Source organism: Cynocephalus volans, chromosome 2 (genome assembly GCF_027409185.1).
Source record: "Cynocephalus volans isolate mCynVol1 chromosome 2, mCynVol1.pri, whole genome shotgun sequence".
Taxonomy (NCBI): domain Eukaryota; kingdom Metazoa; phylum Chordata; class Mammalia; order Dermoptera; family Cynocephalidae; genus Cynocephalus; species Cynocephalus volans.
Genome location: NC_084461.1, coordinates 42,947,428 through 42,955,996, shown reverse-complemented (window position 1 = coordinate 42,955,996; position 8,569 = coordinate 42,947,428).

Here is an 8,569-nt window from a genome sequence, read left to right as displayed (position 1 = left end):
CACTCTTCTATTTCCAAGTCTTCAACATCTCTGACTATTCCTCTTGCCCCATGTATAAGTTTGCTTATAGTTTTGTTTTCAGGGTTTTCAATCTTTATACTTCCTTCCTTAATAATTCAGTCCATGTTCCCCACTGACTTCAAATATCCCCACACATATTTCCCAACTGCCTGCTAAATACATTTGTCTGAATACATCAAAATGTTGTTCATATAATCATTTTTTGTATAAGACATTAATAGATATTTTGAGATTATAGATATACATAATCCAGAGATTAATAAGTGGGTATACATATATAAATACATAGTATATATATCTATACCTAAAGATAGATAAATAATATAGATATATAATGTAGATATATAATACAGATATATAGATATACATTAATACAGACATAGAGATATATGTAGCAAATATGATTAAAATAATAGTTTTGTTGATTTTGATTTTGTAAGATCTCTGCTTATCCCCATTGTAAAGATATAATAGTGGGAAATAGTATTCATAATTTTACTTGACCAGAGACCAAGGGATAGGATAGATGTATATTTATATCATATATACACACATGCATATCTATATCTGTACATAGCTATAGATGTATATTATATATAGATACAGAGAAAGAGAGAAAGAGAAAGAGATATCATATCCCTTTGTCTGTGGTCAAGTAAAATTCTGCCTACTCTTTCCCACCCTTAGATCTTTACAATGAGGATGAACAGAGGTCTTACAAAATCAAAATCAACAAAACTGTTATTTTACTCATATTTTCTATAATTTATTTAATCATAGAATGACTTTTTTTTAGAGGGGGCATGACTTAACATCTTGTGGAACATAGTGTTCTACGGACCACAGTTTAAGATATGCATTGCTATAAATCCTTAACTGTTACCTACTCTTCATCCTTATTTATTTTTTTAAAATAACCTGTCCTGTAATCATTCCAAGACCTTTGTCTCATCTTTGATTCTATCTAGTTCCTGATTCCAAAGTCCAATCATTCAGTAAATATGGCCACTTCTACTTCTACAGCTTCACCCTGTCTCATTTTACCTTTTCTTTCTGTTTCTACAGCTTAGCTTGGGTCCTCATAATCTTCATTTGGATAAATGTTTTCAAAAATTTTTAAATCAAAAATTCTGAAATAATGTGTTTGATCACATAAAATGTTTTTAATTATTAATTTTATGCACTATTCAACTTACATAATAAGTACATCATAAAAACACATAAATAGCAATGTTTAACTATGAGATAAATACAGAATAAATAATATTTTTATAATTTATTAATTCTGATAAATTTATAATATCATTAGTGAATTTCCAAGTACAGTAGATATTGAGGCCAAGGTTTATCATCGACATTAATGGGGATAAATCTAATTTCAAGTTATCCCAATAATTTCATTTTTTCATGGATTTTTTTATCTTTCCAATTAGGTCTTAACTAAATTCATAATGTGGCTGAGTAGGAGGAGTGTAACTCTGCTATCTTTTGGATTTTGGTTTGTGCACTCATTGTTCTTAATATCTATAATCCACGGTTTTATTGCAAACATCTTTTCAAGTTCTTTGCATATGGTGCAATAGTTTAGTTAAAAATATGTAAAGTACTCTACACACACACTTAATTAGCTATCTGTACACTGTAGTACACTGCAGTCAGCTTTGTGCTAACAGTGAAGGTGACCCTCTCAAACCCTCCTAGTTTGTGGAAGCCCCAGTCTTCCCTAACCATAACCAGCATAACAAGTCATCATGTATACAGTTACACAGAGGACACCAGAGTCAATTAACGCATTACTAGAAAGGCTGAACTATTTCTTGTTTTAGATAAAAGTCAAGTATAGAGAGCCGTTCTGGTATTTCCTCCTGCATCCCAATTCATCACCTTCTTCATCTCCACCTAGAGGACCACCAATATATATTACAGTATATCCTAACTGATTTCTCTAATTCTTATCCTTCTCTAGTCTATTAAATTAAACGCTCCTTGAAGGCAGAAATGATGTCTTCTTCAATTTTGTTTTTGATGAGAATAGTGATATTTGGCACATAAAATTTCTCCATAAATGTTTGTTACATTATAAAGCAAATTAGATAAGCTGTCTATCACTATTGTTGAATCATGACTGTAATTATGTCTACACATCTTTAACACAGGTTTTTTTGTTTTTTGTTTTTTTTGATTTGTCACTGACTGGAGTGTGCTCTTTTGTTTCGTTTTTTAACTCATACTAATCCTATCTTTCTTTTTATCTTTGGCCAATTTCAAATACTAATTCCACTTTGACTTTCATTGAATTCCTCCCTAATTTGATCTTTTAGATTTAGATTATAAATTTACTGTATTATTCTTTATCTTGCAGTATCCAAATTATAAATTGTAAATAGAAGGAGCTCAACAAATACTGAATTGAAATTTTGCAACATTTTTACAGAACTTATTACACTTCACCTAACAATAACAGCGCTACTTTAAGTATTTAAGTATATGTAGTATATGCATTATTTACTCCTACTTGAACTCTTTCTTGAAAGCAGACATCAGGCATATTTATATTTGATCTTTGTGTTCCTCAGAAAACCCAGCAGAATTTCCTGTACCCAGATTCTCAAAAAAATGCTTGTTTAACTTAATTATTAGTGGAATGATTAAATAGTAAATTCATGCTAAATCACACTTCCCCAAAATATAGAGAGATATAGAGATATGATATGGAATTATTAGCTTATCAGATTGTGATTACTATTTTCTTCCCAAAACCATCGTGGTAGATAGCTTTTCTTAGTAGTACCACCCCCCCCCCCCACACACACACACATCAAATTTTGTAATAACTTATCCCTGTTATCTTTTAAGGAAATTATCCTATTAATATTAAATTTACTAAATACTGAATGCTGTGACATTAAGCTGACTGTGGTTTGATTTGCAGCACGCATATTCTCTGTCAGTTGAGACTTGACAACAGTCCTTTAATCCTGGCACTAACCTTCAGAGTATGGAAGCAGAGATTATGGTACAGTATAAGATCAAGGCTTCCACATACATGGATCTAAGAACAAAATTAACTTCTAAGAGCAAAGAGAGAAAATTTCCAATGCTTGAAGTTATAAAAATTTAATGAAATATTTCAAATAAAGTATTTCATACCAGAAATACAAATGATCAGTAGCTGTCGATTATCATCTTCTCTAAAGGGGAGGCTATAGGAATTTTGAGACATCTTCCTGAGGTGTAGTGACAAGAAAACAACACAACAGCTCATCAACATGAAATAGTTCTTTAATATAACATAATATAAAATAAATAAAATATAAAATAAAATGAAATTGCTCATTAGTTTAAACTGTTTTCCAAATGTTCGATACCTTTACTCAAGGTAGTTATTAAAAATTGCAATATTCAACTTTTCACATGTTAGTCTTCCAAAAATCTACTCACTACTCACTCATAGTCCCCCAAAATGTAGATCAGCCTCCTCTTGGAATACTTTCTTAAAAAATACCTATAGAAGTAATATTTGTGGTAGTGGATCCATTCATTTAAACATTTTTAAGCTGCATTTGTAGGCATCTTTCTTTTATGCAAATCTTTTAAATTCAAATTTCCATGGATTTGATTACCCAAAAGGACTTATCTTCACAAGAAATATTCAATCCTGATCCAAAGAAAAGATCTGAATTCCCTCATCTACAAATATATTTCTCACAATGATTAAAAAAAAAGTCTAAATATAGAATATACTTAATTTTAAAGTTTCTGTGACAATTGGCTAGGTAAAACATCAATGAATTAAATCAAGCTTACCTAAAACATTGTTTATTCTTATCTCTTTTTCTTTCTTATTCTTATTCTCCTACCTCCCTTACACAAATTTCTAAAAGCAGCTGAAGTAACTCCTCCTTCACTGATTCTTCTAGTAGAGGACTCTGGAAGAAAGAGAAATAGTGAACATTTACAAGCACATGGTTGGCATTATTGAGTGAAAAATAATGAAACTCTTATTAAACACCTGGAACTAAGACATCTTTTGCACAAAACCAAGATCACATTGCACAATATGACTTATCTCAGCATCCTCAAAAAGAACAACCTCTAACAAGAGCAGCTCAAGACCCAACATGGATTACTTCATGAATAGAGAGTCAGATGAATGGCCTAAGGATTAGTGCTTTCTGTAATATGATAAGAGCGTGACAGTATCAGAACTCGTTTAATATGGTGTGATCTTTCCATAGAAGAAAGCAAATAAAGATTTATTCCATTAAGGGGAATTACAAAGCTGTAAATTACATTGCATCACAGCCAGCAGTATTAAATATCACCTTTTTAGTTAGCATTTTATTTTATTTTATTTTATTTTTAATTTTTTTTTTTTTTTTTGTCTTTTTTGTGACCGGCACTCAGCCAGTGAGTGCACTGGCCATTCCTATATAGGATCCAAACCCTCGGCGGGAGCGTCGCTGCGCTCCCAGCGCCGCACTCTCACGAGTGCGCCAGGGCTCGGCCCTAGCATTTTATTTTTATTTTCTTATTAATTTATACTTTTACAACACTCAATACTACAAAGGGGCTTTTTGGTATAAATGTGTCTATTCAGACAAAGAAGAAAAAGTCTGTGCATTACAAATATAATTCATGATTTGGCAGTGAAGAGAAACTAAACTATCAGTAAGATAAAGTGATTTATATTTATATTGTACATTTTTTCAATGTATCACATTAAACTGAAAAGTAATAGCAATCTAAGATATTTCTGACCGAGAATTCTTTACAGAAATCTTGCAGGAGGCATTAAGAAAATACGATCCAACAATTATATTCTGAGAGCATGTGCCCACCTATACACACATCTCCAATCTCTTGCCTATCGTAATACTGGTGGGTTTCTTACATTCCTTTAAAATGGGAGAAATCAATTGGCTTGGAATCAGTTGTCTAACTCTCTTGGAATCAGCTTCACCACCTGATTGCCATTAGAATTTCATCTCTGATTTTTATGGTGCTGCAAAAGTGACATAATATCATCAATTTTCATCTTTGCAACTCATTAGCAGGACATACAAAGAGACAAATGGGAAACTGTATAAAAACCACCTAACATTACTTGAAACAGCTTTCAGGAGGGCAAAGAACATAGGCTTTGAATTTGACAACCTTGTATCTCTTATTAATTTTATTTTTTATTGGAACAATTAATTGTACATATCTGTGCAGTACTGTGTTGAATATAAAAACTTGTGGACAATATGTGATGCTCACATCAGGATTATCAGTATATTCAATACTACACAATGTAATCATTTTTTGTGGCACTTTACCAATTTCTTGCTGTCCCCCTCCCCTTTTCTCACGTCTGGTGACCTCAGTTCTGTTCTCTCTCTTGGAAAGGTCAATGAATTCTCGTGATTGTGTATCTTTCATTCTTTGGTTCTTTTACTGATTTTTTAAATTTTTTTTTTTTTTTTTGCTCTCACTTATGACTGAGAACATGTGGTATTTCTTTTTCTGTGCCTGGCTTATTTCACTTTACATAGTTTTCTCTAAGTTCATCCATGTTGCCGTGAATGGCAGAATTTAATTCTTTTTTAAGGCAGAGTAGTATTCCATTGAGTATATATACCACTTTTTCCTTATCCAGTCATCCGTTAATGGACATTTAGATTAGTTCCAACTCTTGAATATTGTAAATAGAGCTGCAGTGAACATGGCAGTGCAGGTATCCCTTCAAAATGATGATTTCCATTCTTTTGGGTATAAACCTAGAAGAGGAATTGCTGGATCACATGCTAATTCTATCTGTAGTTGTTTGAGGAACCTCCATACTATTTTCCATAATGGCTGCACTAATTTGTTGTCCCTCCAATGGTGTAGGAGGGTTCACCTTTTTTTGCATCCTCATCAGCATTTATTATTCTCTTTTTGGTAATAGCCAGTCTAAATGGTATGAAATGATATAGTTTTGATTTGCATTTACCTGATTCTGAGTGATGCTGGGCATTTTTTTTCATGTGTCTGTTGGCCATTTGTATATCTTCTTTTGAGAAATGCCTATTCAGCAACTTTGCCCATTTTTTAATTAGGTTCTTTGTTTTTTACTGTTAAGTTGTCTGAGTTCCTTGTATATCCTGGATATTCATCCTTTGTCAGATACATAGTTTGCAAATATATTTTCCCACAGTGTGGATTGTCTTTTTGATCTGTTAATTGTTACTTTTGCTGTGGAGATGCTTTTTAATTTGATATAATCCTATTTCCTTATTTTTTTCTTTTGTCACCTGTGCTTTTGGTCATATTCATAAAGTCTTTGCCCAGTCCTACTTCCTGAAGTGTTTCCCCTACATTTTCCTTTAGCAGTTTTATGGTTTCAGTCTTATATTTAAGTCTTTAAACCATTTTGAGTTGATTTGGGTATATGCTGTATATGCTGTAAATACCTGGGTTGATTTCTAGCGTTTCTATTCTGTTCCATCGGTCTGAGTGTCTGTTTTTATGCCAGTGCAACAACATTTTGGTTACAATAGCTTTGTAACATAATTTGAAGTCAGGTAGTGTTATGCCTCCACTTTGATTTTTTTTTTTTTTTTTTTTTTTTTTTGCTCAGGATTGCTTTAGCTATTCAGAGTCTTTTGTTGTTCCATATGAATGACAGAATTGTTTTTTTCTATTTCCATGAAGAATGTCATTGGTATTTTGATGGGGATTGTATTGAATTTGTCTATTGCTTTGGATAGTATGGACATTTTCACAACATTAATTCTTCCAATCCAAGAACATGGAATGTCTTTCCATCTTTCTGTGTCCTCTTTAATTTCCCCCAGCAGTGATTTGTAGTTCTCAATGTAGACATCTTTCACTCTTTGGTGAAATTTATTCCCAGGTATTTTATTATTTTGACAACTATTGCAAATGGGCTTGCTTTCTTGATTTCTCTTTCTGCTAGTTCGTTGTTGTAGTAAAAAACAAATGCTACTGATTTTTGCATGTTGATTTTGTATCCTGCAACTTTACTGAAATCATTTATCAGCTCTAAGAGTTTTTTGGTAGAGTCATTAGCTTTTTCTATATATGGGTCATGTCATGTGTGAACAGGAACAGTTTGACTTTGTCTTTTCCAATCTGGATGCACTTTCTTTCTTTCTTTTGCCTGATTGCTCTGGCTAGTACTTCCAATACTATGTGAAAAAGGAGAGGTGATAGTGGGCATCCTTGTCTTGTTCCTGTTCTTAAGGGAAAGGCTTTCAGCTTTTCCCCATTCAGGGTGATAATCAGGGTGGGTTTGTCATACATAGTTTTTATTGTGTTGAGATATTTTTCTTCTATACTTAATTTTCTGAGAGTCTTTATCATGAAGCAATGTTGGATTTTGTCAAATGCTTTTTCTGCATCTATTGGGATAATCATATGATTTTCGTCCTTTATTTTCATGTGGTGTACTACATTTATGGACTTGTGTATGTTGAACCATCTTAGCATCCCTGGGATGAATCCCATTTGGTCATAGTGTATAATTTTTCTGATGTGTTTCTGTACTCTGACTGCTAATACTTTGTGAGGATTTTTATGGTTATGTTTATCAGAGATATCGGCCTATAGTTTAATTAATTAATTGGTTAATTAATTAATTAATTATTTACTTTGTATCTTTGTATAGTTTTGGTATTAGGGTATTTCTGACCTCGTAGAATGAGTTTGGGAGCATGACCTCTGTTTCAATTTCTTGGAATAGTTTGAAGACAATTGGCATTAATTCCTCCTGAAAGGTTTGATAAAATTTAGCAATAAAGCCACCTGGTTCTGGGATTTTCTTTGTTGGGAGACTGCTGACTACTGCTTCAATCTTATGGCTTGTTATTGGTCTGCTCAGGCTTTCTATGTCTTCCTGGTTCAGTCTTGGTAGTTTGTATGAGTCTAGAGATTTATCCATTCCTGCCAGGTTTTCAAATTTGTTGGCATATAGTTGTTTATGTCTCTAATGATTTTTTATATTTCTGTGGTATCAGTTTTATTGTCTCCCTTTTCATTTCCGATTTTTGTTATTTGGGTCTTCTTTCATCTTTTTTTTTAGTTAGCTTAGCTAATGGTTCATCTATTTTGTTCATCTTCTCAAAAAACCAACTTTTTGTTTCATCAACCTTTTGTATTTTTTTTGTCTTTGTTTCATTTAGTTCTGTTCTGATCTCAGTTATTTATTTCCATTTACTAATTTGGGGATTGGATTATTCTTGTTTTTCTAGTTCTTTGAGATGTACCATTAGGTTATTTACTTGAGATCTTTCTGTTATTTCAATGTAAGCATGTATTGCAAGAAACTTCCTTCTTAATACTGCTTTTGCAATATCCTGCAGGTTTTGGTATAATGTGTCTTTATTTTCATTAGCGTCAAAAAATTTTTTGATTTTCTGTTTAATTTCTTCTTTGGCCCAAAGTTTGTTCAGGAGCATGTTGGTTAATTTCCATGCATTTGCATAATTTCTGGAGTTTTACTTGTCATTGATTTCTAGTTTTAATGAGTTGTGGTCTGAGAAGATATTTGAAATGATTTCCA